The 20,838-nt window shown below is 38.5% G+C and overlaps 1 protein-coding gene across 1 annotated transcript in view; it reads right to left on the reverse strand.

Moving 5' to 3' along the window:
* Nucleotides 1-20,838, reverse strand: part of FER (FER tyrosine kinase) — a 166,368-nt gene that overhangs the window by 69,371 nt on the left and 76,159 nt on the right. The window lies entirely within an intron of this gene.

A 20,838-nucleotide genomic window follows, 5' to 3' on the forward strand; every position in this document is an offset into this window, starting at 1 on the left:
GATCACTCAATCAAAAGCATGCCAGGAAGTCTGAAATGTAAGTGTTTATAAAACAGACTTTAGAAAACTTGTGATACAATAAAACTCTGAAATATACCATATAGCAAATTTCTATACCAGAAGATTAAGCCTACAACATGAGAGTATGTATGTAGATAGAGGACTACGCAAATTTTCACACAAGCTCTGGAAATTATATCTAGCACTCTGTTTTTAACAATTACTTGAGTCAAAATCAGATAAGGAAACTTCATTTTAGTATTCAAAATAACTTATGGCTGGATAAAACCCCCGATTTTTCTACTCAGTGTACATGAAAAATAACTCATTTTTCTATTTATTAACAAGACACATATTTGCATGTCTTATGTCTTCTGTGGTAGCTTGAAATACTACAGACAACTACTTGAGAAGGCAACATAACAAATGCCAGGTAAAGTATCTGTGTGTGATGACCAACACCACAAATAATCTGCAACAGCCTAAAGACATATAAAAAACAATTATAAACTTCTTGCTACACAAACATATTTAATAAATACTTAGTTAAAATGTTAGAGTAGGATATTTTGAGTCAAACCCATATTTACTGTTTTTCCATTTTATTTCTCTGTTAGCACCTCATCTACTTACCACCTCACAAACACTATTACTGCTCCTCATGTTAGTGGTAAGGTCCTAAGCATTATATATCACTAACGAAAAAGGCAAATACCTAGACAAGTGTATGCCAACTGATTAAATAATTTCTCATTAAAGCTCACAGAAAAGCAGGCCAAAAACGATGGCTTTGAAGTGCCCCTTATATATCAGATTACCAGGTCTTCTGGTCCATGGAGGACCTGGAGTGATCCTGACCAGAAGACTGCCTATTGTACTTCAAAGTGTTAGTTGCACACAAAACAGCGAACTGGGGTGAGCCCAGGCCTGCACTGCGCCCCTGGTCGCAGGATGAATGCAGCCAGCGCATTGCAAGGGAGCCCGCAGGCAGCTCCCACTGGGTACGAGCGACTTCGACACCCGTGCAGCCTTGCCTTTATCTACAAGTCTTCCAAGAAGTTCTCATGTGGACATTCTTTCTCTTTGCCAGTAGAAATAATAAACAGAAGTGTTTCCTTGTAAGAAAGTCCTGTTATAGCTCGAATGACCAAAATGAAAGGATCTCTGCTACAGGTAGGGACTGCCCAGCATGCTGCATGTGGATCAGTGGCCCATTCAATGCTACACCACCCAGGGCTCCCACTGTCTAAAGGGATGCAAGATTGCCTATACTATTCTCTCCTTACAGGTTTAGCTCTAATAGACAGTATTTTAAATGATACCTTACAGTCTCTGAGTGCCTTTCTTACTGGGATCATAACAGCACCTGCTGGTGCAAAACAGGATCTTTCCAATGTATATAAATACCTGATGGCAGTGAATGAAGAAAAGGGAGTCAGACTCTTCTCAGTGGCGCCCAGTGACAGGACAAGAGGCAACGGGCACAAATTAGCAAACAGAAAATTCATCCTGAACTTCAGGAAACAAGTTTTTAGTGTGAGGGTGGTCAAACACCAGAACAGGTTACCCAGAGAGATTTCAGAGTCTTCATCTCTGAAGACATTCAAAACCCAACTGGACACAGTCCTGGGAAACCCACAGTAGTTGCACCTGCCTGAGTGGGGGGTTTGGACTAGATAATCACAAGAATGCCCTTCAAACCCAAATGAGTAAATGTAAATAAAACACAGAATCTATGTAAATAAAACATAGAATCACAGAATGGTTTGAGTTAGAAGAGACCTTTAAAGATCATCTAGTCCAACCGCCCTGCCACATGCAGGGACACCTTCCACTAGACCATGGTGCTGAAAGCCCCATCCAACCTGGCCTTGAACACTGCCAGGGAGGGGGCAGCCACAATTTCTCTGGGCAACCTGTTCCAGTGTCTCACCACACCTTCCTTGTATTCAATCTAAACCTGCCCTAATCCACTTTAATACTGTTTTTCCTTGTTCTGTCACTACAGGCCCTGGCAAAAAGTCTCTCTCCATCTTCTTTAAGTTCCCTTTAAATACTGAAAGGCTGTGATAAGGTCTCCCTGCAAGTCCTTCTCCTCAGGGCTGCTCTCAATCTATTAATCCACGAGTCTGTCTTGATTCTGGGCATTGCCCCAACCAGGTGCAGGACCTTGCACTTCGCCTAGTTGACCTTCATGAGGTTCACATGCGTCTTCTCCTCAAGCACGTCAATGTCCCTCTAGATGGCAGCACTTCACTCTAGTGTATGAACTGCACCACACAGCTTGGTGTCACTGGCAAACTTGCTGAGGGTGCACTAAATCACACCATCTATATCATTAATAACAACATTGAACACTACCAGTCCTGATGTGGACCCCTGATGGACACCACTTGTTACTGATCTCCATTTGGACATTGAGCCCTTGACTATAACTCTTTGGACGCAGCTGTCCAGCCTACTCCTTATCCATCAAATGGCCCATCCATCAAACCCATCTCTCCCCAATTTAGTAATAAGGATGTTGTGTGGGGAATTTGCTCTTTTGCTATATGACCAACTTCCCTGTAATATGCTAGGTCAAGCCATGTCATTTGCCAAGAATGAGCTATTACATAAAAAAATTTTATGCCAAAGTCTGAATCCTAACAAAAGGCATTGCAACAGTCATCACTGCCTTTAACACAATTTCAAATTTAAAAGAAAATGTATAATGTAAAATTATTATTTCTTTTAGTTATTAGTGAGACAGATAACCAAAAAGGGAAATTTTGATTCCCTAGGTAAGAAAGCCAGTTCAAAAATCATACATATATACATATATACTTCTTTCTCCCCGCCCCCCCTCCCAGCCCCCGCCGCCATGGCTGAATCCTAGGTTGCTAGTACAGAACACTGAGTACAAAGCTTCATGAAGTGCTTGGCGATATGGTTTAGGGGTGTACTTGGTCGAGTAGGGTTGATGGCTGGACTTGATGACCTCAAAGCTCTTTTCCAACCTGAATGATTCTATGATTCTATGAATGACATCTTTATAATGTAAAGCTTGAGATCATCTTGAAAGAAGGTGAAATACATATATATTTCTTTTCAAACTGTGGAAATTCTTCTTCCCTTTCAGATGGGGGCTAAATCTTTAACAAAATGTTCCCCACAGGCAGCACTATATCCTTTGACCTACACAACCAGTAAAGTCTGCTGTCAACTCCCAGGAAAGGCGGAGGCTTGTACTGACTTATGTCTCCATCTTTTTGCAAGTAGAAAACCATTCAGCTGGTAAACCATTCTGGGTAACTGAATGAATTAAAGGAGTATGGAAGAATTATGCTGCACCCTGCTGGGAAGGTGGCTACACATTACTATCCTCCACATTTTTTGACTGACATGAATTCAGCAGAGAGAAAAGAAAAGGGGGGAGGGAATCACTGCTATTGAGATTTCTATGCATTTTTTCTTATGTGTAATGTCAAAAAAAATCACACAGACCAGTGTTTCTGTAAGCTGCGCTCAGTGCACATTCCAGAAACATTCTGAATGCCTCTGTTCACCCAAACTTCCAGCACACAACTCTGGTCAGCCCCATCACATCAATTCCTGTACCACACCACCATGCTGTGTGATGGGATCCACACTGCCATTCCTCTCCTCTGGGTGAGGCACTGGGAGACTTGCAAGGATATTCTCAATAACCGTCAATCAATTTTTCTCCTATAGACAATATTCTTGATTAAAGCTACTGCCTCACTGATCAGACATAATAAGTAATGGATTTCCTTCATCTCCCCCTTCTGATTTCGCTAAAAATCATAAATGTTCTGTTCACTGAAGATCTTCTATCTAGATAATTTTTTGCTGACTGGATGCCACATTCAGAAGCTGTTACAATACAAACAGATAGGAAGTGCCATCAAACTGCACACCTTCCTTTACTAGTAAAACTCAAGTTTAAGAAACAATTTGCAAAGAAAGCTGCAAAGAAAAAAAAATTACAAAAATGACTACTTGGAGGTATTAACATATTGGTTTCTAACATTGAAATAAGTACTGTAAAAGCCAAAAAGTTATAGAATTAAAATTTAATGGATTTTTAACCACTTAATTCTAAGGATTTAGTACTTCAGTAAATAACTTTTTGAAAATAATGACAACACGGCATTTCAAAGGCTTGTTTATGAAGAAAAAATCCGATGCATAATCCTTCAGAGGAATAATTAAACAAAGTGGCATCATAAACCGGAATCAAATGATCTGTTGAAGGGTTTGTTATCACTGTATGAGCACATTAATGACTACCTGTACTCTTCTTTTTTATGAAAACTTTCAGTCATTTATTATACCAGTGTAACCCATTCATTACATTATCATGGTTCTACCACATTTTTCAAAACCAAAGGATTATTCAAAGTTTGATCAGCTTTGTAACTGAAGTTCTTGTTGTTGGTTTAGAAGAGAAATCTTTACTGATGAGCATATGCAAATTGTGCTGCCTTGCTAGTATCAGTTTCACAAGGTACCAGTAAGTGAATATTAAATTCAATGGTACATGAATTGAGAGTTTGCTGCTTATGACAGCTTTCTACGAATGGAAATCTTTAATTACTTTTGTAAGTATACAAACTAAATATTAAATTTAGGAGACTCATCACATGTATCACTCCTCCGGCTACGTGGCTAAGCGAGCAGACTGAAAACGAGGCAGCTGCTGCTTCAATGATCCTTTCTGCTTCTAGCTAGTATCTCTTTAGAACTGTTCTCTCACTAGTCATCAGGCACCACCTGCACAGACTTCAAAAGCAAACAGCTAAAGAAATGATGCAATGCTTGGCATATTGCACTCTTTTTGATGCACTTCTCATCGTTCAGTCTTTTAACTTGTGCATTTACAATGGAACCACACACCAGGAATATATGCCAGGTGATCCATGGGAGATTAGCACGAGAATGACAGGGACTGAGCTGTTAAGAGAGTAGCGTAGGGGAAAGGGACCTGAGGGTCCTGGTGGACAGCAGGATGACCATGAGCCAGCAATGTGCCCTCGTGGCCAAGAAGGCCAATGGCATCCTGGGGTGTATTAGAAGGGGTGTGGTCAGTAGGTCAAGAGAGGTTCTCCTGCCCCTCTACTCTGCCCTGGTGAGACCGCATCTGGAATAGTGTGTCCAGTTCTGGGCCCCTCAGTTCAAGAAGGACAGGGAACTGCTGGACAGAGTCCACTGCAGAGCCACAAAGATGATGAAGGGGGTGGAACATCTCCCTTCTGATGAAAGGCTGAGGGAGCTGGGCCCCTTTAGCTTGGAGAAGAGGAGACTGAGGGGGGACCTCATTAATGTTTATAATACGTAAAGGGTGAGTGTCAGGAGGATGGAGCCGGGCTCTTCTCGGTGATGGCCAATGACAGGACAAGGGCAATGGGTGCAAGCTGGAGCGTAGGAGGTGCCACATTAACCTGAGGAAAATCTTTTTCACTCTGAGGGTGACAGAGCCCTGGAACAGGCTGCCCAGAGAGTTTATGAATCTCCTTCTCTGGAGACATTCAAAACCCACCTGGATGCATTCCTGTGTGACCTACACTAGGTGGTCCTGCTCTGGCAGGGGCATTGGACTGGATGATCTTTCGAGGTCCCTTCCAACACCTAACATTCTGTGATTCTGTGTGATTCTGATATACATACTGTAACACAATTAACAGAACAGAAACTGTAATCCAGAACTTTTGTCTATCTAATTTCTCCCCCCTCACCCATAAGCTTTTCTGTTACGCTGCTCCCTCCTGGTTTCTCTCTCTCAGGTTTAGTGAAAGCATTAAGGACTATGAAAACAGCAAATTTTCTTCCCACTAGGAAGCACGAAAATATAATTCTCCTCCCCTCCTTTCTCTGCCTCTTATATAGCTTTCACTTTGTGTGAGTGTTAGCACTGAGCTTCTGGATAAAACGATGGCAGCCTTCATACTACATCCTATTCCTCTATTTGAAAAGCAAACTAATTCACTTGAGATTACTTTTTGAAAGAGGAGAAGTTCAGGTGCTGCAGGACACATTTAGCACTGTAAACCCTATGCAGAGAAAAGTGTCCAAGCCCTAGCACTAGCTAAACCCATAATTTTCTCCCAAGATTGTAATTTCCTCCTAAGGTACCTGAGTCCTCATGCACTAAGAAGAGATGCTGCAAACCTAACTTAGGGCTTTGTATTCTGCGATGGCAGTTAAGCACTTCCAACTACTGTCCCTAAGCCTACCTGTGAATTCAACTCTGAAGCTGCAGATGGTCCCTCTGTCGCAGAGCACTAGTCAAGTTGAAGAAAGCCTTTCAAATAGAAATATTAAGCTAAATATGCTGGAGCTTCATATGCGTTATAGTTTTCTCTAGTATCTTAAGGCATTTGTGGAGTGATATAAACCCTGTTAAACTGCACCAAAGCAGGTTTTTTAGCAGATAGTAAGAAAGACCCTAAGAGAAGAGAAGCTGTCATCTACATCATACCAGTGTGCAATTCTGGTATTAAAAAAGAAACAAAACCAAATTTTTTATTTGCAATGCATTAGATATCCATTCAAAACAAAGTGTCACTGGTTCAGATAATTACTTTTAATTAATAAACTATAATATGAACAGCACTGCAAGGTGGACAGTAAACTTGTTTCCACTGCAAGTATATTGTCTCACTAATTCTGTTCTTCATTATTCAATATTTTTGGATAGCTGTCAATAATTAAATAAATCAATTAAGCACACAAAGGAACGGATGCATATTAGCATATCATAAGCAAAAGTTAGAAATAAAGTCATGTCTCTTTTCTGTCTGATCATAAACTTCATTATCTTCTGTAAGTGCTTAATTCTGATTATGAATAAAACATAAGTATTTCTCCAGTTGTTTAATGCAGATTAATCTACAGAATAAACATGTGTGTGAAAGATACTGAAAGTTTCAAAAGAAATGTGACAGCAAAATGGAAAATAAAGAATAATGTTTAGTGTAGGTATAGATAAACAGACACTGGAATGCCCGTCAGTCCAAGTCACAGAAATTTTCATTTCAATACAGTTGCTTCTAAATCAAAGAGAGCAAATCCACCACATTTCCGTACCTAATCCTAAACTTATCTGAATAAGACAGGAGGACAGAACTCTTGAGGTTATTAATGCCTTTACTATTCCCCCCAGAAGGAACCCGCTAATGATGTAGCCCTCTTCTTGTAACACCACTACAAATCTCTCTTTGCCTCATGCTTGTCCAGACTTTTGTATTGTTAATCTTGGACCACAGAATATAAAAGCACTTTAGACAAATCCAGTTACAGAATTAGCATCTGAGCAAACTTGTTATCTTAATGATATACCTTATTTCCAAATAGAATTACTTAAGAAATCCAGAAACTTTATACATTCTAGTTTATTTGTCCTCTGTTTTCCCCCAGGAGGCAAAACTGAATTACATGAATGCCATACTCCGTAGCCAAGCACAGTAACTGACTTGGCAGAGCTTCAGTGCCTCTTGGGAGAGAACCCTTTATCAGACACAAGGAGCTACTTGGCAAAAGCTACTTTTGAGACGGTCTATGGAAGAATACTAGGGAAATAACAAGTCACCTAAATGATAGGAAGGAACCGCTTCAAGGTAGACACTTCTTGGAAAGAAACCGAAAGACAATCAAGAACCTTACTGAGACTACTTGGTCAGTACATAGTTGTTTCCACAGCAGACAACGGAGTTCCTTGTTCCCTGGCTGGGAAAGGCATTACCGTCTTCTGAAGCCACATCCTCCCACCTATTTTGTTCAATAGTGTTAGTGTTCTCTGCTTATTCTTCCTCATTACTTACTGAGCAGCCAGAGTGACAGTGTGTAGCGAGGCTGAGCCAGCAGGGCTGAGGCTCACCAGCCAGGACCCACCCCACTGTCCCCAGCAAAGGAGAAGGGCAGGCCAGGGGGACAGCCCCAAGTTCAGATCAGCCAAGCCCACAGTGATAAAGCGGTTCTGGGGTCAAGCTGGGAAGCCAGACTTGCAGGTCAGGGTCAGGATCAGGCACCATGAGGGGAACCAGCATCAGTCACAGCCCTGTGACCAGTGGGCAGGTTTGCAGTGACAATGCAGTGCTGAGATCCGTCCAGAAGCCAGCCGGGGGTCAGGGACCAGAGCCAGGTGAATGTGGCACGTGGCCAGGCACAGGCAGGAGCTGGGGCTGAGCAGCAGAGCCTCAGCCAAAAGCGGCTCCCACAGGACAGAATTCAGGCCTGCCTGAGACCTTCACCCCAAGAGGGTGAAGCCTCCAGCTGTGGGCTGGAAGGAGCAGCCCTCAGCTGTATTATCATACGTTGGTCCTGAGCCCCAGCCAGGAGTGGAGATGCTCTCAGGGCCCTTACTGAGCTAGCTGTTTACTGATAACATGTTTGTTCTTATTTGTCCTATCATTGTATCTAACCTTTGGAGATAACTGCTAGATCAGTTGGCCAAACACTGAGAAACACATTGTCAACTAGGCAATTCAAACAGTGGAGAACTTGGTCAGCCTCGACACATCGACCCTTCCCCAATGGTCAGGTATTAGCTAACAGTCATCATACTAGAAGGTTTGTATGATCAACAGTTTGGTAGTACCTTTCCAGACTTTCTGAGGCTATCCAGGATATTTGTTTGTTTTCAACAAAGATACACAATTTCAGAGAGCTATTTCAAGAGTTAACTGTAACTCACAAAAACCACCCCAAACAAACCACTAATAAAAGACATAAAACCTTCAACTGTGAAAAAGAATACTTCAAAAATAATAAGAAATTTCTCTTTTTATTTGTAAAATGAAGTATTCTGGATATGAGAAGATATTAGTTAGTTTCATGGTTCCCTGGACCACATTAAGATTCAAGGCTTAAGCAATTAGCAGGGAATTAACTGTGCATTGGTCCTTTCTTAAGAGCTGCAGGTACATGAGTTGTGTGCAAGGCCTCTGAGGCCACAGTATGATCAGCAGATGGTCACCGTACAAGGTGGAATTTCAATTTTCTTTTTCTGAGCTATGAGACTGAAATGTTATCACTATTACTCTGAATTTCTTCCAAACACATAAGCTCAAGTCTGAAGTGCAGTTTTCCTCCTGCCTGTCTCCCTTCATTAGCAGAAACCACATCAAAGAAATCCAAATTATTATGCCAGGAAACAGACTTTCAAATTAGTTGCAGTAAATTAAAACAGCTTTCAATAAAATGGAAAACATAACCCAGAACGAGTACTTAGTGTTCAAATTCTTCTAGCATTATTTTTCTATCATTTTGGTAACAATTTCAATCATTAAGAACACTAAAATGGTACTTTTTCAAGTTAACAACCAGTAGTAAGGCAATTAGATACTGAACATTTCAAAAGCAGACATTTTTGGAATTAGATATGAAATTATGACCCTCAGCTTAAATGCTTGGTTTTAAAAATCTTACCATTTCTAACAGGAGAGACAAAAAGGGATAAAAAGAAAATGCAATTTGTGCTTGTATGCAGTTTCAGAGTACCATCAATCAAAACCAAGGTTCTTACCCAGAATCCAAAGCAAGATTTCTAAAAGAGGAAGAGTGAGCAAATCCTGATCAGGTTCCATCACAGTATGAATAAATAAGACTTCCATGTTATCATCACTGTCATTTACTTATCTCATGTTCTCTGTCACATTATTTACTCTAGCTAGTTCAGATCACATTGAAATCATAAAGCTAGATGCCGTTGTACCAATGAGGGCAGGATCTACAGCAAATTCTGCCACTGCTTTTCTCCTTAACAGTAGATGTAACACAGGCAAAAAAAGGCTCTAGAAACTGGAAGCCTTAGTTGATTTAGGGAACACCAAAACTACTCAATCAAAAGCAAAACATACTGCTTTAAGAGAACTGAAAACATAAGACTTCCCAACCTAAGAATCTATCTGAATACAGCATGGGTAATTTACCAAAAACCTAAATATCCTTCCCCTTCCTCCCAACCCAGTAAATTTTTCATTAACTGTCCTCTAAAAAAGACATAAAATAGAGGGATATTGTCAGACTCATGAGTACAGTACATAAACATGCATTATGCCTATTTCTTCATGTTGTAAGCAGAAAAAACGCATTCAGAAAAATCTTTTGGAAAGTAGTATTTGCTCCCCTTCTTCCAAATTAAGATAGAAAATGTCAATAGTGTGAATTACTGCAGCTAAGAGCTATTTTTCTATAACAACAAAAATGGAAAGTCAATCTTTCATTTTCAGTATTAAGGATAATCAGAGTAAGATTCTTTTAAATGGCTAAGAAAATCATAATTGCAGATAAATTTTCATGACATGGGCATTCAAATATCACTTATCACAACTTGATGAACCAGTGAAAAAAAAGGAAGTGAGTAACAGTTGTGTACATGTGGACAGGGCATATCAATGTGGAAATGCAAAACGATCTTAGAGAAATACAAGTTTTGACACCACCTATGCCAGTAGATCTAAAGTGTATATCAATTTAATGAATCATAAACTACGTGTTTCAAGTCCTTTAGATCAAGTACAGAAAGGTAGCTGAAAAGATTTTTTATAAGAACAAGTGAGTTTTACAAGAGGGTTTTGAAAAACCCCACTGACAACTTCTTTAAAACTGTTTCAGAATAAAGATCCATGAGCTGTAAAAATTGTTATAGAAGCTGTTTGCATTATTATCAGCACTGTATTAAGCCACAGTGATGAAACTCAATGTGAGCTGTAAAACAGAATAATAGTGCAGATAGGTTTACCTCCTTGGAAAAAGTACTATTTCATCTGGTCTGTAATTGTTCCATAAAAAAAAACTGTGCGGTTGAACCTTTCTGCTAAAATTCTAAATGGCCATAAACCAAGAGGGTAGACTTGAGATTTGCAAGATTAAAGATCAATAGACAAAACGACTGTAGAAGTCAAGATACAAAACCAGTTTTCTTTGCTTTTTTTGAAGGATGTTCAGTATTTCCTTAAGCTTATATTTTCTTATTCACCAAAGGACTAGTAAGATGCCAATGATTTTTCAGGAAAAATACAGGAAATAAACAAAATGAAGGAAAAAAAAAACAACAAACAAACCTGAGAAGGAACAAGACATACAATGTGAAATCCTTAAGCGCAGGAAAAGAAAAGTCAAGTTTATGTCAAAACCATTATATTTCAAACACATTATAGCATTCTTCTCTACTTAATGTAGTAAATTCAGCTCCCAAACCGAAGTACTTTGAGTCACTTGTTAACCAAATATATGCAGACAAATTATCTGCCCCTTATCAGGTATGTCCTCCAAAACAGTGACAGTCTTTTGTATACTCAAAGGCAAACAAAGCTATGTAATAACATAGTTTTTCATTTAAACATTCTGTATGATTTAAAGAGACAGGTATGCAAAAGTATAGTCATATTATGCATGCTTAAATAAACAAATTCAAACAGTTAAAATAGGCTAAAATATTTTCATATATGCACCAATACATTTTTACTTCCAGAGGTATGTACAGCTGGGTTTGGGGGATTACGGATGTATATAAAAATGTTCAAGAGAGTTTCCTTGAACTATACAAGATATGTAACCACATACTTAGTTCCATCCTGACTCAACTTCAAAACATCCAGCTGTTTCCAGCTAGATGGTTTCTCTTCCCCAGGAGATAAAATATTTAATTCATTCTTTTGGCAAACCCACACACTAAGGTATACTCTCTGCAAGACTGTTCCTTTATATATCCAAGTCCTTCCAAAGTAATTTCTAAATTATAGTGGTTAGCATTCAATACCTTTCAAAGAGCTGCAATTCCACATTAGAGCTTCCACCAAATTACTATTTTGTTCAAATGAAAATCCTAAGATCCTTCATCCTATCCCTTCCTAGCCACAACTGCTCACCTTGCATTGGCTTTCAGAATTTTCAGATAACAGGTTAAAACCACTGAAATAAGTAACCTTGCAAAATTTCAAATAAACTGTTATATTAGCTTATTTTGTGACTGGGAAAGAGCAGGAAAAAGGCCAGGCCACAAACAAAGGAAAAGGCAGCAGGGAACACCTACCCCTCCCCCACATACTCACACACCTTTGTGGCACTAGCAATCTGTTCACTTGACTAAGCTGTAACATGAAACTGCAGCCTTAATTTATGAGATTTTTTTTTTCAGTGTGAATATCAGTAAGCTTCTCCTTCATTCCAAGCAAGATAGATAATGGCTTTGAATAAGAAGTCATACAATATTACATAAATGCCAATTGTTTAAATGAAGCATGTTGCATTAAGTTTTTTACATCAGATACACATTGTTCTTCAACAAGACATTGCTAGCTTCTCACATACCACTAACTCATTATTCAGAATAGCAAAAGTGCTGAGAAATCTCTGGAAGCAGAAAAAAAAAAGCCAGTCAATGAAGGATACACAAAGGGAAGGGATACAGACACACTAAGTGTCTTCTATTATTACTTGTGTACTCTTCTGAATGACGTATTCAGCAATTTTTTTTTTTTCTCCTGTATTAATGACTCTACCTTGACAATATTTTCCTACGTATTTTATGGCAATCTACATTTTGTTGCACTTTACAGTATCTTTTTTATCTTTTTCTAAAAGTCTGAGAATTAATCATGCAGTGTCCTCCTCAATGTGTCAGAACTTCTTTTGAACAAACAGGCCTATAACTGAGCAAACAAAGTTACTATTCTCACTTTTTAATTTAACACATGAACAGAGTGAGATAAGAGGAAAACATTTATGTCTATCATTTAATTTGTTTACCTTCTTTTGTTACTTGTCACTTGAAAAGTACTGTAAGTCTACATGTTTTTCTGCCGGTCATGCTGTATTCAAGAACCACCCCTTTTCACTTCGTTCATTTGTAAAAAAGAAATCCATTGAAAGCAGTGTTTCAACTTTCACAAGCACCTCATCCTCACAGAGATTAGTTCTTCGACGTTGCTTCACAGAATCACAGAACTTTTGAGGTCTGCGAGGACCTCTGGAGGTCATCTGGTCCAACCCTGTCAATCAGGGCCACCTGGAGCCAGTTGCCCAGGACCATGTCCAGACGGCTTGTGAATACTTCCAAGGACACACAATCTCTGGGAAACTTGTGCCAGGACTCAGTCACCCTCACAGGCTGTCCCCGTTGCCTCTTCTCCTGGCACTGGGCACCACTGAAAAGAGCCTGGCTCCATCCTCTTTGCACCCTCCCTTCAGGTATTTGTATACATCAATGAGATCCCCCTGAGCCTTTTCTTCAGGCTGAACAGTCCCAGCTCTCTCAGCTTTTTCCTCATAGGAGAGCTGCTCCAGTCCCTTTATCAACTTGGTGGCCCTTTGTAGGACTCTCTCCAGTATGTCCATGTCTTGTACTGGAGACACCAGAACTGGACACAGTACTCCAGGTGTGGCCTCACCAGAGTTGAGCAGAGAGGAAGGATCACCTCTCTCAACTTGCTGGCACTATTTTGTTTAACGCAGCCCAGGATTCTGCCGCCTTTGCCACAAGAGCATGTTGCTAGTGCACACTTCTTCACTTTGACACATAGCATCAACTTGACCTACTATCATTCTCCACACCTAAAGCTTAACATTAGGCTGCCCACTATAGAAGCAAATAGACATACATGGTACACATACAGAAAACACCTTCCAATCTTCAAATACACTGCTAAATTTATTTTGATCACCATAATGTTTGTTAGATGTGTTTATTCTCAGAGGTCCATATATGAACTCTTAACTCAATAGTAAGATTTTTAATGATGCTTTAAACAGACAAGCAAGTCCACTGCCCTTCTACACACAGCACCACACGCACACAAATGTATGTAAAAATGAAAACTACACATTCAGGAGGTTTCCTTCCGTGTATGTGAATAAAGAAGACAGTTTGCATCTAAAGAAGACAATGACATGCTAAGGGGCAGTGGTACATATTTTCTAGCAACTCCATGGAAGGTGCAGGTACACTAGAGTTTGCAGTTACAGAAAAAACCAGACATCTATTCTCTTATTCTCTCCTACCCAGGATATCCACAGCAAAAAAGTTTGCTGTGATGCCATCACTTTATATTTCACATCTAAGTTTCCCGGAAAGGACTTTGATGGGAATCCATGAACCACATGCACCATCCCACTGTTCCATATGAACACGTGTGCTGGCTCCAAAGCGCTGCAGGATCTTTCTATGTTAGGAAATGTACTTGCTCTGAGTAATGTATTCTGTTTGTGATACGGATACCAGAAACGCGGTCCAATTTATACCCAGCATTTTCAGTTTGCAAGCCATGTAACTATCATTATCTTACTCTTCCAGTATATACTGGTTGAAACATCAGGTGCTTCTGAGACAATCTGTGAAGACACAGGTATGTAAAACACTGCAAATTCCAAACAGCCACCTACTATAGCAGACACATGATTTGCTGCAATCACATGAAGCTCCACACAAACTAATCTACACTCTTGCAGGGAGGTAGTGAGCATTTAATACCAAAATAGTTCAATTTCAACAATATCAACCTAAGCAGTAGTTTACTGTAAGAAACAATTTTAACAATTCTAATGGCAGGAAAAACAACAGTTGAGCACTCTGCCTCTGCCCAAGTAGAAACATGACAACACATTGCTTAAGCATCTGGCAGATTTTGATGTTATGCACATGGCAACCTATTTCAACATAAATATTTGCTTATTGATAAGACCTACATTCCTGATTAAAAAAACAAAAACCAAAACCAACCCCAAACCCAAACCATAAATCTTCTATTTAATCCTTTTTTTCCCCTCCTAACGATGTATTTTTTTTATTTTTCAGTTAGAATTACTTACTTCCATCTCCTGCTTCACAGAATTTGGTTCTTTTTCCTACTTCCTACCATTTCAGTTGTGTTTGTGATAACTCCTTTTGCTCAAATTGCACCACATAGCAATATGGCACTCTCTTAATTTTTCATATGAATGTACAGAATCCAGGAATGCACATGCAGCCGAGGTGCCTATTTAATATTTCTAGGACAGATATTTTTCACTAAGAGATTGCTCAAAAGTGACACTTTGCTAAAATGGAATTCATATACTTGATAAAATATACTTCTTTCTAGGTTTGAGCATAAACTAATGCTTAGACTCTTTAAGAGTATTATCTTTCAATTGTATTCTAAACCTGATCATGGAAAAAAATACCATAAAGACAAGACCAAACCAGAAACATTCATTGAGCAGATTTTTAACGCTATGGCCTTTAGAAAAAAGCTACAGAAGACTTTGATCACTGGATGTAAAACTGTATTTGCTGCTCTTTGTTCAGGTAGTGTTATGTGCCTTCATTATTACAATATATTTTTAAGAGATTTTTTGAGAAAAAATACTCTAAATTTTAAAAGTAGTCAAGATACATGGAATTACACATAAATTTTAGTACTTTGTCAGCACAAAGAGAAAATTACTCTCCTTTTTCCATTTTCTCATTAGGATGCAACACCTTGACAAGTACATGTCTCCACTATGGAAGATGTATTTTTGTTACCTGACAGAAATATTGCAATTCTTTCTGCTAAAAAACGTTAAAAGCAAATCCTGTAACACCTCTAAATTCTGAAGAAATACTAACATAACTGAAATGCTTCTCTAGTATTAAGATATGAAACTCTGTTATCAGATATCAATAGCTGCAGGCTTTCCTTCAGATCCCAGAATTAAACTGAAGAACCTACTGAAAATCTACCTAAATTCTCCTAAAAAAATACTGCCAATTTCCCTGCCGTATGAATCACAGGCCTTCTGCATGATCATAATACTGAATGGCAAATAAGTGACAAAAGATTTATTTCATGTTCACAAAATAAATACAGTCATCTCCTATAAGTACATCTTTTATGTACTATAAATCCTCACTTCTCATTGTGGATTTAATTTCCTTCAAGAAAATAAAAGATATATTTGAACGTTTAAAAATGCACATATCAGACTTTAACCAAGCTCACGAGAATTACAGCTTTGGGCCAAAAATCAACACACAGAGATCATGACCACGAGGTGCTTCTCGGCATTCCTACAAGCCTGGCCAGATGCATGGGTACCATGCAGGTAATTCACAGCAGGATCCTCTTTTGGAGCTACAAACCTAGCCTAAGTAAAATTGTGAGAACTGAAGCGCTCAGTGCTATAGCCTGCTTATTCCTTTCAGCTGAGATTTCTGTTCCTAAAGAGTTCTCCTCATGTAAGATGATCTTCCCAAAAGGCAGATCATTACTGCAGTTGTTTCTTTTTTCAGCATCTTAATTCTTCAGTGTCACAAGATGAGAATCTCTAATTGAGTGACAGGACTACTTTCTGATAAACTTGAAATCTCCTTGCTAAGCCTCTTTGCTTCTACCAACTTCTCTTAGCAGGCCTAAGAAGGCTTGCCTGAAAGTAGGGCTGTTCAGCAACCTCCTTCAATTTCACCATGTCAGCCTTGCTGCCCTGAGAAACAAAAGCTACCTGCACCACAAGCATACACGTTGTCTGCAACACCGAACTTCAGCAAAATAAAGCAAACCCAAACAAAACAGTTGCAAAATAAAGCAACACTAAGGGAAGCCAAAAATCGGGAAAATAACTTTTTGGCTAGGTTTGCATGGAGAAGTGTATGTTAACCAATTGCTAAAGGAGACTATTATTTCTGTGGTACTACTAAGAAATGAAAACACGGAGCAGATAAGATTGTTTATGCTTTCCATCTTCGAAAACGGAGCTCAAAGACTTCTAAATACAAACTAAATCTCAAATTGGTTCAGTAACTGAAAAATTAGGGTCATATCAGATTTTTATGAGTGCATTTTCATGAAAAGAATTTCTCTACCTTATGTTATCACTTAAATTTATATTTCTTCATCATTTCTTTCCATGCCTAACTCATTAACATAATCGCATCTTGCAAGACAGCATCAGGTCCACACAGAATTCTCATGTAATTTTCAAACTGATTCATCAACATTAGACCCACTACTATGAAATACAGCTTTTTTTTGTTTTAACAGTTTTCATTCATCTCACTCAACATTATTTACGGTTCATATTTTCCCATGTACAGAGAATGTTTGAGGCCATATTACATGCTTCTTTGCCACATCAAAATAGATCCAGAATTTTTAAATGAAAGTTACTCGCAATGAATACATAGCCTAACCCATCTGACAAAGTAGCAGTTAATTTTTTTTTCATGAGCTCAGAGTTTTAATTTACTACAGAGGATCCAAAGACTAGGACTACATTAGAACTAGTGAAATAGTAGCAGATCTCTGAAACAGTTGGTGCTGAGGACCAGAAACATACATTTGCGGGTAGGAAAGCTTTATTTCAGACTAGATGTCTCCTGGTTCTGAAGACTGAACTCCCTCTCATCAGCATTTGCGCATCTTCCTATTTTGTTTCAGCTGGAAGGAGTAAAGTTTGAATCCTCAGAGACTGTTCAATAATGGAAGCATAGCATTGTAAGCAGCACTGGGCAGATTTGCTTCAGAGGTATATTTCTGATCCAAGTGAAAACATTAATGCAGACATATCCAAATAAAAATGGTATTCCTTATTTCCTTGATGATTCTTATTTCTACTAGTCAAACTGAAGCACATCGACAACTTAATACAGATTTCTTAAATGTAAAAAAAGTACTTCAGAAAATTTAAAATCCTCCACAACATGAGGTCAAAGATGTTAGAAAGTTAAAATACATTTAATACGGTTAAGATAGCATTTCTATAATAAAGTCCTTGGGTATGCATTCAGGTTACTCAGGGGCTTTACACACAAGACATTCCATCAATAATAAATTTAAGAACATAATTTGCATTTTTTCTAAAAGTTTATAAATAAATATGAGAGACTTTTCCATTAAATAAATCACTTGCAGATACCTTTTTAATGCCCTCAGTTTTTCTAATTTAAATTCTATTACTAAACTATCATTAAAATTCCAAGCAGGCAGATTTGGTCTACATGAGATGGGATGTGGGACAGGCCTTTTGTGACACAATTAAGACTGTTCCTTTCAAGGGCAACATCCAGCACAAAGTCAGTCATACAATGAAATAAACAGAGCCTGGGATTTTATGGATAGATGCTGATTACTTGCAGCACTTTGGGAAACCTGAGTAGTCAAAGTACTTTTGCACTGCAGCTCAAATCGACTCCCAACTGGTCATAAAATTACCATGAACCTAGAGGAAATACTAATATTTCCACTAACTTTAGTTAATACTAAGATTAACTCAAGTCAACAAGTCCAGAGAGGAGTGGGCTCAATTCATTTTCCCCCTGAAAATAAGAAAACCAAAACACTGACTTTGCAGCCAGTGACCACAGAAAAGCCAGAAAGTCTGCTTAAAAATTACCCTCCATCACTTTCTAAGGAGGTTATGATAGATCTGAATGTAGTTGTAGTGGCACGGATTCAAGTCCTGGAAAGACACACCACACAGTCATACATGTCTGCACGGTTATTAACAAGGGATTTAGACTATCCCTATGTACATTTACACCACAAAGGTCATAAGATCAAGCCCAGTAATGAAGAAATGATCCAGAAAGTAATTTGGGACCATATTTCTTCCACAGAAAAATTCTTTGATTATACATAGTTACCCAAAACTATGCATAAATTAAAACTTAACTTTATCCAAAAGATGATAGCAAAATGAAACAAAAATGTCAGCAATATGGAAACTTGTCTTCAAAATAAGCAACAGAGAATGAAGAGATTATGTTTTTCAGACGATGTTTTCCTGTTTAACCTTAACAGAGAATAACTGAGAGTAAGTTCCGTATCTTTTAATATGTAGTAACATACTGCAGTATAGTTTTACATTTGTTAACACAGGGCTACTCTAAAAGCATGTACATTATACAAAAGCAGAAAAAAAGCGCCAGGAAACAGAAAGAGGATTAAACATTTAAAACAAATAGGGCATTATAAAAGACAAAAATTTGCAAATAGATATAAAAAGATTCCACTTTGAGTTTAACAGTCCTTTTTTTTTTTAGCATAAACAGTCTATATCAAAATGCAATTATTAACACATCAAAAATACTGTCCTATGCTTTCTTATATGTTCTACAATGAATTTAAGCAATATTTTATGTTCAATAAAGTGTAAATTTGGTAATCAGCAAGACATTAACCTAAAATGTGTATTTACAATGCCTTATTTTTAAAATTTTAAAATTATATAAAATAGGTAAGCACAGACATATGTAAAAAAATCACATTAATTTCGAGAAAGGGAATATGCTTTAATTTCTTAGGATTATTAGCAGAAAAGAGCTAGGACCTTGGTGTAGGAAACAAACTCTGAAATACAAATTGTTATGCTTCCTAAAATTATGTAGAACACAGAAGGTGCTTTACACATGCTTGAAACTAGTCTTTTTTTAAAAAATCACAAACAAATGCCTTAGATAAAATGCAAAGATTTAAGTGGAAAAGAGTTAGCTTAAAATATGAAATATCAACTAAATAGATACTAACTGCAAAACTACAGGAAGAAGTCAAGAAGGCTCTTAAGCTTTCTAAAGAGTCATATGGTTTAATATTTCCATTCCTTTTCGTTTCACTCCTGAAAGACTTCCTGCAATAGTATACTGATTAAAAAGGGAATTTTTATTCCAAATTTGCAATGATACTGGAATGACAGTACCTTTTTCCATGTCTGTCTAACTTATTTCTGAGATATGAAATAAAGACAAAACAGAGTTTTCTTAACTCTTCCAAAGGTCATAAGAAATTTGACACTTAAAGAACACCATTTTATCAAAAATATTTCTTCATCACAACTATATGGGCACTGAAGTACTACTTTCAATTTCTTAGTAGTGAAATCCAAATAGGAAACCAAAAAGAAAAGTAGGAGGGTGTCCTGGGTTACAGTGTAAAATGTGCCAAAAGGAAAAAACAGTATTCTATTACCATCTTCAGGAGCTGTTGAGACCAGGTGGGGCGGTGCTCCCTGCCTCCCCCCTCTGGACTATCTCCTGTCAATGGGCACAACAATGCCTTATCGCCTGACCCATCGATAACTCGCTCCTGGGCTATCTCCTGTTAATGGCCCATCAAGGAACTGCCTCACGACTCCCCATCCCATTGTGAGATGCTCCGCCCCGGGGGAAGGAGCCAAGCATTCCATGCTAAATAAAAACTGAGATCTCGAACACCCTAGCAGCCTTCTTCCACTGGATTCCCAGAGGAGTTTTTTCCCCCACTGGAGTTCCAGAGGACAAGAGCTACCTACCCACCACTGGACCTTCGGAGGAAGACCAGACCCTTTTACAAGATCGCTGCTTCAACAGCACTACATCCATCACTTCAGGAGGACTGCAGCCACAATCTTATCGGACTGCTACTGCCACCCTAACAGGGTGTCACGTTGTATTCCTGACTCTGTCAGTGTAAACCAGTGGGTTGTTTTTTTTCCCTGCCTTGTGTTATATATATATATATTAGTAAAGAACTGTTATTCCTGTTCCCCATATCTTTGCCTGAAGGCCCGTTAATTTCAAAATTATAATAATTTGGAGGGAAGGGGGTTGCACTTTCCATTTCAAGGGAGGCTGCTGCCTTCCTCCGCAGACACCTGTCTTTCAAACCAAGACAGAGGGTATTTTGTGAGATGCTGAATGCCATTCTTTCAAGATAGTAAAGATTTATTATATGAATCAGGATGGAGCATTCCTTTAAAGGAATGTGTTGCACAGAGCAGAGAAGGATGAAAAAGCTCAGAAAAAGAAAGTCACAAAACAAGCAAGAATGAAAAATCTTCTGAGAAGTTGCATAGGAACATATTTTAAATACCAATACAACACCCCCAAGTTCTTTTCAGTTA

The sequence above is a fragment of the Leptosomus discolor genome, chromosome Z (assembly GCF_034619465.1).
Source record: "Leptosomus discolor isolate bLepDis1 chromosome Z, bLepDis1.hap2, whole genome shotgun sequence".
NCBI lineage: Eukaryota > Metazoa > Chordata > Aves > Leptosomiformes > Leptosomidae > Leptosomus > Leptosomus discolor.